The 11,528-nt window shown below is 31.7% G+C and overlaps 1 long non-coding RNA gene across 1 annotated transcript; it reads left to right on the top strand.

Moving 5' to 3' along the window:
• Window positions 1-1,936: 1,936 nt before the first annotated feature.
• On the top strand, window positions 1,937-9,134 carry LOC127706405 (uncharacterized). The gene is made up of 4 exons (XR_007984451.1): window positions 1,937-2,037; window positions 6,784-6,828; window positions 7,338-7,416; window positions 8,364-9,134. It is a non-coding gene; the product is annotated as an uncharacterized LOC127706405 (long non-coding RNA).
• The last annotated feature ends 2,394 nt before the right edge of the window (window positions 9,135-11,528 follow it).

The following is an 11,528-nucleotide window of genomic DNA, read 5'->3' on the forward strand; positions in this document are numbered from 1 at the left end:
CGATTTTTGAATTTTGGGTGAAACTACGATTTTTGATATAACAAAAAAATCTAAAAAAAATTTTTTTCGCGCAAATGCCTTAAATCAAAGGTTTTGATAAGAATTTAACACTCTGTAAATATTAGACCAATCGGGTCTTATTAGCTTGGTAGAATGTATTCAATTTTATTAGATATGGAAATACATTGCCTTGTATCGTTTCTTTTGTTGACTAGTATATATTTCCCAAAGGTACTTGAGGACATGAAATTTCATCCTTTTTTATAAAATCCGTTAATTTTAGTTTTCTATTAATTTCAATTATTATCTGCGTTTTTCTGTATTAATATATTTATACACTAGAAATAACATATATTTGCCATCTACTACCAATTCCAAGTTTACTATCCATAGTAGTATAGGATGAGGGTTTTCAGTCACCCCTAAAAGTACCGAGTTATGTAACAAGAGGTAATGAGGTCGTGCAGAAAAAGGACTTAAGCAATAACCGGAACTGACGATGGGACCCCCTGTAAAAGCAACACAATGACTCCCCTTTATGTCACTATAATCCGTGTCGAACACGAACGTTTTGGATCCATCCATCACGTATATATACTGCTAAGTTTTCTTCACTGATAGCGGTGACCGACACACTGTTCAATACATCTACGAGAGCCTTTCCCGAAATTGGGAGCTCGATTGATTTCTTCTACTTCTACTTCTACCAATACGCGGCCACCATCAATAAGTTGATTATTTTGCCACTTTTTGGATGCGCATTTAAAATTTAGACAAAAAATAAGTATTGAATTGATTTGAATTTGTGCTATACATCATATATACAGTGAATTTAAAAACATCTTGGATTGGTCTAGTTCATCTCATGCAGGTAAGTCTTGAAGCATTCAAGACTACCTGTATTGGTGGCAGTTTGTGGTAGGGCATTCCAGTCTCGTATCGTCCTTGGGTAAAAAGATTCCTTCCGCACTTCGGTCCTACAAGATGGTACTTGATATCCATTTGTGTTGATGTTTCTGGATAGCCTATCTGGTGGAATGAGAGTATTACTGGTGTCAACTTTCACCATCCCGTTGGCAAGTTTATACATCATTGTAAGCCTTGATGTTCTCCTACGGTCTTCGAGGGTTTTCCATTCTAGTTTGTTAAGCATGTCACTAACAGATGATGTGTTATGATATCTGTTAGTGACATATCTGGCTGCTCTCCTCTGTACCATTTCCAGTCGGTTTTTGTTGTTTTGTTGATAAGGATCCCAGACTGTACATGCATATTCTAGAGTCGGTCTTACAAGTGACTTGTATGCAGTTTCTTTTATTGTGTTGTTATTGATGTTCAAGTTACGTTTGAGGAAGCCTATGGTCTTGTTTGCCTTGACACATATGTTTTTAATGTGTTCATTCCATTTTAAGTCGGAGCTGATGGTGCAGCCAAGGTACTTTGCAGAATTTAGAGATTCGAGTGTGTGGCCATGCAGTACATATTCTTTTATAATAGGCTTACGTTTTCTTGTTATGGTAAGAACATTACATTTATCTGGATGTGGTATCCTGTTTGAAATAAGTTTTCACAGGAACAACTTCAAATCTTATTACGAAATAAAAACAATATTGTGTGGTATCCTGTTTGAAATAAGTTTTCACAGGAACAACTTCAAATCTTATTACGAAATAAAAACAATATTGTTTTTATTTCGTAATAAGATTTGAAGTTGTTCCTGTGAAAACTTATTTCAAACAGGATACCACATCCTTATTTTACACAGATGTTGTTAACGTGCCCGGATTTGTTGATCCCAAAACCTGTTTGTATGCGTTCGTTGAATACTCGTAGGTGAGGTATAATAGTAGTGGTTTTTAGGATTTAAAAACCACGATATGGACCACGCTCTGATTGGCTTATTTAGTTTTCATTTTTGTTATCTATCATACAATTGGTTCTTAATGTAACTCGGATTTATTGTACGAAAAAGAGAATTTCCGAAGTGTACTTTCTGTTTCGATTTCACGTTATATTTATACTGCTGTTAACTGACGGGTAAGTGAGTCCTAAAGATGCAGAAAAGGGTAAACACGAAAACAAAAATTGCCTGTTTACGACCAAATAATAAACATACCTTTGCTTTAAACATTTAGGCCAAAATATCAGGCTCTGGTCCAACCTGGGATTTATAAAATTTTCTGTATAAGTTAATCACTATAAGTCTTATAACTAGTGAGTAGTGTGATCATGTTGATAGTAAGAGTTTTCCCCTGATATTCATGATTATATGATTACACGGTGTGATTATGTTGATAGTTAGAAGAAATTATTATTCATGATAAGTTGATCACACATTCAAATCATGTTGATCGTTTGATTATTGCTCTTAATATTCATAATCATATTATTCCACAGATTGACCGTGATGATTGTTTAAATATTGCCCTTTATGTTCATAATCATATGATTACACAGTTAGGCCGTGATGATCGTCTGAATATTGCCCTTGATAATCATGATCATATGATTAAACAGGGTTAGGCCATGATGATTGTTTGATTATTGCCATTAATATTCATAATCATATGATTACTCAGTTGGACCATTATGATTGTTTGATTATTGCCCTTAATATTCATAATCATATGATTACACAGTTAGGCCGTGATGATCGTCTGATTATTGCCCTTGATAATCATGATCATATGATTTAACATTTAGGCCATGATGACTGTTTGATTATTGCCCTTAATATATATAACAATATGATTACACAGTTAGGCCATGATGATCGTCTGATTATTGCCCTTGATAATCATGATCATAATTATGATTAAACAGTTAGGCCATGATGATTGATTGATTTTTGCCCCTGATAATCATGATCATATGATTGAACAGTTAGGCCATGATGATTGTTTGATTATTACCATTAATATTCATGATTATCGGATTACGCAGTTTGACTATGATGATCGTTAGATTATTGCCCTTAATATTCATGATTATTTAATTGCATAGTTTGAACATGATGATCGTTTGATTATTGCCCTGAATATTAATGATCATCTGATTACACAGTTTGAACATGATGATCGTTTGAATATTGCCCTTATATTCATGATCATCTGATTACACAGTTTCGAACATGACGATCATTTGATTATTACCCTTAATAACCATAATCATATGATTGAACAGTTAAACATGATAATCTATTGATTACTGCCTTTACTATTCATGATTATCTGATTACATATTTTTGATTATTGCCCTTAATATTCATAAATATCTAATTTAAGGTTTGATTATTGCCCTTGATATTCATGATAGATTAGATAATGTAATATCACATTTTGATCATGTTAATCATTTGATTATTGCCCTTATTATTCATGATCCATGATTCCAGGATTTTGAAAAAGGGGGTGAGGCCCTATGGAAAACCAACGTTTGGAGCAATATGTTTAAAAGTCTATACATTTATCATATATGAAGCTCCCTGCCCCCTCTAAATCCGCCTTTGATGATCATGTGATTACAGGGTTTAATCATCATCATCATTTCTAATCGATTGTTTGATTATTGTCCTTTATAACCTGGTTTAATCATGCCGGTAGTTTCGATTTCTGCCCTAAAAATTCATGATCATGTTATTATATCGGTTGATCATTTTATTAAAATTGAGAATGGAAATGGGGAATGTGTCAAAGAGACAACAACCCGACCACAGAACAGACAACAGCAGAAGGCCACCAACAGGTCTTCAATGCAGCGAGAAATTCCCGCACCCGGAGGCGTCCTTCAGCTGGCCCCTAAACAAATATATATACTAGTTCAGTGATAATGAACGCCATACTAAACTCCAAATTGTACACAAGAAACTAAAATTAAAAATAATACAAGACTAACAAAGGCTAGAGGCTCCTGACTTGGGACAGGCGCAAAAATGCGGCGGGGTTAAACATGTTTATGAGATCTCAACCCTCCCCCTATACCTCTAGCCAATGTAGAAAAGTAAACGCATAACAATACGCACATTAAAATTCAGTTCAAGAGAAGTCCGAGTCTGATGTCAGAAGATGTAACCAAAGAAAATAAACAAAATGACAATAATACATAAATAACAACAGACTACTAGCAGTTAACTGACATGCCAGCTCCAGACTTCAATTAAACTGATTGAAAGATTATGTCTTCATCATATGAATATCAGGCACAATCCTTCCCGTTAGGGGTTTAGTATCATACCATCATAACATATATGAGAAGAACATAACCCGTGTCATGCCAACAACTGGTTTTTAGTTTGAATACTCCCCTAATGTTTATGATTATGTGGTTACACTTTGATCATGTTAATCATATTAGTAGTTTGATTACTGCACTGGAATTACAATATATATATATAAAGCCTGTACCTAAGAACCATATCAACAATACATACATGTCATATAGACTGTACCTAAGAACCATATAGACAAAACTTATAACCTGAACCTAAAAACCATATAGACAATTAATAAAGCATATATCTAAGAACCATAAACAATACATGTACCCTATATCTAAAAACCATATATGATACATATAAACTAAACATAAGAACCATAGAAAATACATTAAGCCTATATCTAAGAACCATAGAAAATACATATAGACTGTACCTAAAGACCATAGACAACATATCAAGCTGATATCTAAGAATTATAGACAATATATAACGCTTTTATCTAACAACTATATACTATACATATAGACTGAACCTAGGAACCATATAGACAAAACATATAGCCTTTCTCTAAGAACCATAGATAATTCATATAAACTAAACCTAAGAACCATAGACCATACATGAAGCCTTTATCTGAGAACCATAGACAATACATATAGACTGTACCTATAAACCATAGACAATACATATACATGTAGACTGAACCTAAGAACCATAGACAATATATATATAGACTGAACCTAAGAACCATAGACAATACATATAGACTGAACCTAAGAACCATAGACAATACATATAGCCTATATCTAAGAACCATAGACAATACATACAGATTGAACCTAAGAACCATAGACAATACATATAGACTGAACCTAAGAACCATAGACAATACATATAGCCTATATCTAAGAACCATAGACAATTCATATAGACTGAACATAAGAACCTTAGACAATACATATAGACTGTACCTAAGAACCATAGACAATACATATAGACTGAACCTTAGAACCATAGACAATATATATATATATATAGACTGAACCTAAGAACCATAGACAAAACATATAGCCTATATCTAAGAACCATAGACAATATATGTAGCATATATTTTAGAACCATAGACAATACATATAGACTTAACATAAGAACCATAGACAATACATATGGACTGAACCTAAGAACCATAGGCAATACATATAGACTATATCTAAGAACAATAGACAATACATATAGCCTATATCTAAGAACCATAGACAATACATATAGAATATATCTAAGAACCATAGACAATACATATAGACTGAACCTAAGAACCATAGACAATACATATAGACTGTACCTAAGAACCATAGACAATACATATAGACTGAACCTAAGAACCATATACAATATAGAATATATCTAAGAACCATAGACAATCCATATAGAATATATCTAAGAACCATAGACAGTACATATAGACTAAATCTAAGAAGCATACACCATACATATAGACTAAATCTAAGAACCATAGACACTTCATATAGAATATATCTAAGAAGCATACACAATACATATAGACTAAATCTAAGAACCATAGACACTTCATATAGAATATATCTAAGAAACATAGACAGTACATATGGAATATATCTAAGAAGCATACACAATCCATATAGACTATATCTAAGAACCAAAGACAATGAATATAGACTGAACCTAAGAAACATAGACAATTCATATAGACTATATCTAAGAACCATAGACAATACATATAGACTAAATCTAAGAACCATAGACAATCCATATAGAATATATCTAAGAACCATAGACAGTACATATAGACTAAATCTAAGAAGCATACACCATACATATAGACTAAATCTAAGAACCATAGACACTTCATATAGAATATATCTAAGAAGCATACACAATACATATAGACTAAATCTAAGAACCATAGACACTTCATATAGAATATATCTAAGAACCATAGACAATACATATAGCCTATATCCAAGAACCACTGACAATTCATATAGACTCTACCCAAGAACCACAGACAAAAAACTGAGACAATACAAATTGCATGTACCTATGAACTTTAGAAAATACACAACCTGTACCTGAGAACCATAGACAATACATATAGCCTGAATGTAAGATCTATTGCTCAAGCATGACATTCACTCTTTGGGGGACACTATACAATGGCTTAGTACCACAAGCATTATTGGTAAACTTTATATAAATATAATTGCATTCCAATTTCTTCTGGCATTCTGTCTCCCTCGACCAACAAAAATTGTCCTCCTTGAAGTAAGTCAATGCTGCAAAAATCAACCAAATCAATAGATTTAAATTTAGTCAAGCCTGAGATGTGAGGAATGTTAAATCACACATGATTTAGAGGGGTATAGAACATACAGCCAGCACAACATATACATCTTGTTTCCCACTTTACTTGTGCAGGCCTAAGTTCTTTATTTCTTTTGGTAATAATGATTCATAAAAATAAATGGTAGTGCATAATACATGTAATAGCTGTTCTAGTTTGATAAATAATTTACTATATTTATTTATAGGACCAAGAAAACAACAAGGAAGATAGGGAAAAGGCGAAGAAGCTGGTTAGTTAAATTTAAATAACAATTCCTACTAGGAGTTCTACCTTTGATACTTTAGATTTATATATGCAGCTACATCCATTAATTTGGATCAATTTTGTTTTTCGTTGATTGAGAAAAATCATACTTTAATGGATATTTGGATTCATGGTTTTGCAAAAGGCTGCATTCAAGCTAATACAGAATGGCTTCTTTATTAAATACAATGTATTTAAATTTGTAATAGCGGTTTACCCATGCCCAAGAAATCGACAAAAATGTGTATTCCACAAATAATTATGAAGCCACAATCCTCAAAATTTGATATAGGTCAAAATATCTTATGTTTGGCATTTTTGTTAAATTTGTTATACATCTAAACAACTGATAATTTTGATCAAATTGTTCTTTTTAAAAGTTTACATTGACCAAAAATAATCACAGACAAGAAATAGATTTTTACCTATGTTTTCTAGGTACTCTGAATACTTGTTCTGTCCAAGTCTTTTTGGAACATTTCTTTTTACTTCTAGGTGAATAAAATGTTGGAAAATGGTGAGACCGTGGTGTCAATTATATTGAACAAAGAAACCAAGTCCATTGAGTTTTGAAGTAAGCACACAAATGGTACAATATCTATTCATGAGTATACTATATTGATTAGGAAATACAGTTGTGGCATTAAATGATCATAAACCATTAAGGATCCACAGTACATGTTGAAAAACAAACAAACCATAATATATCGAGAAAAAAAACATATATTGAGATTTTTTTAGCTGAGGCAACTATCCATCAGATACCACATATCTAAGCAAGTAAATGTCATCATATGGTCCTGTAACAATAAACAAAAACTATATTAGAAATTAAGCTATGAAAGCTAGTAACATGACAAAATGTCTTAGGACAATAACTTACTAAATGAGTACGGGTTAACCATGTTAATGAGGGCTCAACCTTCCATTAACCAGAGAATGTGGTATTACAGCACAAATTGAGAACTAACTGTAAAACCAGTTGAAAAAGGCTTGACTCATCAAATCAATACAAAGCCCCATTATTCAAAACCAATTAAAACAAATTAAAAAACAGGTTTTCAAGACTGAAATATCAATCAGTTTACCTCCAGTGGATTTAATATGAAGATGCAATTACCAGTCTAAGAAAACCATGACACTGTGCAATTCCAAAACTTAAGTATCAAACAATATGTAGTTCCTGAAGTGTTCACAACTGTATAAAAATACATATTTAGTTATGTTTTAATTTATATATAACAAAATCAATTAAAGAACAGATAAAAATTGTTAAGTTGATTACCTTTTAGAATTAGTATTAAAAGAATGGATAACTTTACATGTATTCATGTCTGGTCATGTACCAGTATGCACTATAATAGCTTTTTGAGATAAGTGTTTTTAATTTTAGTCAATGTGTTTCAAAGGACACATTATTTAATTTAGCTACCTTTGTACTGAAAGAAGATCGATGACAACTTTTTGTGTAACTATACATTTTTTCTCTTAGATTTTATATGTGTTCTAATTGTTTTACAGAATGTGTAGGGCTTAAAACACATCAGCCCAGAACATCCAGGTTTGAACATCCTCAGGCTATTCTTCAGGGTGTTTAGAACAGAACAATGCAAGTTGCTAAAAGACTGCCAATGGCTGACAAGAGAAATGTGTGACATAGTGGGATGCCATTATCTGGTACAATTGTCATGGAGAATAAGGTGTTCAGCATGTGGCAGGTGGTCACACTTTTAATGTGTCAATACAACAACACATGAGGGACATGTAGTATAATAGAAAATGAAAGCGACAATTCATGTAAAAAAGAAATATTCTTTTTTATGCCCCACCTACATTAGTAGAGGGGCATTACATTTTCTAGTGTGTTCGTTTGTCCGTCTGTCCCGCTTCAGGTTAAATTTTTTGGTCAAGGTAGATTTTGATGAAGTTGAAGTCCAATCAACTTGTTACTTAGTACACATGTTCCCTATGATATAATCTTCTTAATTTTAATGCCAAATTAGAGTTTTGACCCCAATTTCACGGTCCACATAGAAAATGATAGTGCAAGTGAGGTATCCATGTACTATGGACACATTCTTGTTTTTATATGCATACATTTTCAGTGATGTATTTAAGCTAAAAAGTTTGTTGTAATTAGAACATCTTAATAATCCATATCTCAATTGATTTTGAACAGCACAAATTTCTAAGATATTTATGTAATTGATACAGAATTGATTTTTCATTTGACAGGAAATGCTGAAATACAACCAGGGGATAAATTTAGAAAATAAATATTTGTGAATTTTTTATTTGTCTTTTTATATCTTTGTATATGGCATTGTTTAGATTGCATGACCAACCAACCTGTATTAGGTTATAGACTCTTTATTCATGTTTGATTTGTTTTTATTGTATTTTAAATGTTGTAAAATATAATTGGAAAGCCAAAAATATTGTTTACTCAGTCATCTAATTATTTACATGTATCAAAATTATTACAAATGCAGCCTTCTTCCTACAATGAAAGCACAATCCCAATTTATGAGCATTTACTTGTACTGGCTAATACTGGGAAAAACAGTTGACCATGATATGCCCAAGTATGCTGCAGAGCCAAAACAACACTTTGATTCTGTCAAAATATAATTGAAATTCACTAACAAAAAACTGTTGAAATATACAAACATACATAACATTAAGAGTATTTAAGGCGAAAATACATTGAGGATGTAAAGTTATACATTCAACCTGTGACCAATTATCTTCGTTTGACTATAAAACTGTGTGAAAATATCTTATACACTACCAAATGCAGCCAAGTGACAAAATTCTAGATGTGAACAGTGTCTCTTCATAACCATAGCCTATATTAATACTGTTGTGTAATGTTGGAAGGAATAACTGGTTGAATTTTCAAATAAAAATACAAAAGGCGAATATTAATCATATATACTAGTATATCTAAGGTTCAAATCTACAGGTTCTTTTTACATGGTTTATATATATATATATATATGGTTCTCATATGAATTAGTTTTTATAATGTGGAGTTCTTCGATACAGGTTGTTTTAACAGGTAGTTCATGGTTCTTAAAACAAAAGGATTCAAATTGGTATGTGTCTTAAGTACTGGTTATGTAAAAAAGCCTTGTAAGGTTCTTCAATACAGTTAACGTTTTTGGTGGGTTTCATGTTGCTCAGTCTTTAGTTTTCTGTTTTGTGTTTTGTATAATTTTGTTTGTTGGTCTTTTTTTTTCCTTTTTAGCCATAGTGTTGTCAGTTTATTTTCGGCTTATGATAGATATAAGAAGATGTGGTATGAGTGCCAATGAAACAACTCTCCATGCAAGTTACAATTTATAAAAGTAAACCATTATAGGTCAAAGTACGGTCTTCAACACAGAGCTCACACCAAACATCAAGCTCTAAAGGGCCCCAAAAATGACTAGTGTAAAACCATTCAAACGGGAAAACCAACGGTTATGAGTTTGAATGTCTCTTTGGTATCTTTTGCCTCTCTTGTCTATACATAACATGGTTTTTAGATACAGGTTGGTTTTAAAAGAAAATTAGTTCAATATGATGGATTTCTATACATAGTGTGTTTCTGGATACACGATGCCTATATTATCAAGATACAAGTTGTCTGGGTATGGTTCCTAGATTCTAGTTTTCTATATTTCGTATGGTTCCTGGATACATGTTGTCTATATACGGTGTGGTTCCTCAATATGAGTTGTCTATAGGTGGTGTGGTTCCTAGATACAAGCTGACTATATATTGTGTGGTTCCTAGAAACATGTTGTCTATATAAGGTGTGGTTCCTCGATCTAAGTTGTCTATAGATGGTGTGGTTCGTAGATACAAGTTTTAAATAAATGGCATGGTTTATAGAAATATGTTATTTATAGAAGGTATGGTTCCTGGATATAAGTTATTTATATACCCAGCAAACACAAAAACATCTTTAAAATGTTTTTAAAATGTTGTGTCTAATGTCATGAAAATATCACAAAAAAACGTGAGAAAAACATTAAATGTATGGTAGAATATATATCGCTAAAACATTTTCTAAAATATTTTCTAAAATATTTGCATAATATAATTAAAATGTTGTAAAGAAATATCATGATAATGTGAAAAACAATGGCGTATAAAACATTTTGATAATCTTTTAAAAAACATTTTCTAGAAATATTTTCTGAACGTTTGAAAAACATCATGAACATCAAATAATGTTATAAAAATGTTTTTTGGATGTTTTCTTGCAAGTGAGACTGTGCCTAAAAAATGTTTTCAAAATGTTTTAAGAAGATGTTTTTGGTTGATATTTAGATCATATCAATATAAAAATTTCTGTACTTTTGATTGAGTTTCCTGCTTTTTTAAATAATAAATCATTAGTTAAATTAATTTACACACAGTGATTAATTCTATATACAAACAAGAATAAATCAGTTGTTTTGCTAAGCATATGAAATTCACAATTCAAAGTCTCTAAAAACAAGAAGTATCTACAAATTTTGACACATCCAAAATGGCAGACACAACTCATCATGGTCAAGCCACTTACCAAATATGAAGTCATTCTGTTCATCAGCATTACTAATTAAAGTAATGAAAAATTTGAGAACATTCAACATTTTGAAATACAATGTATAAGCAAACAGGAAACAGGTGCCAGATACAAAAATTGTTCAC

Source organism: Mytilus californianus, unplaced genomic scaffold, assembly GCF_021869535.1.
Source record: "Mytilus californianus isolate M0D057914Y unplaced genomic scaffold, xbMytCali1.0.p SCAF_6, whole genome shotgun sequence".
NCBI lineage: Eukaryota > Metazoa > Mollusca > Bivalvia > Mytilida > Mytilidae > Mytilus > Mytilus californianus.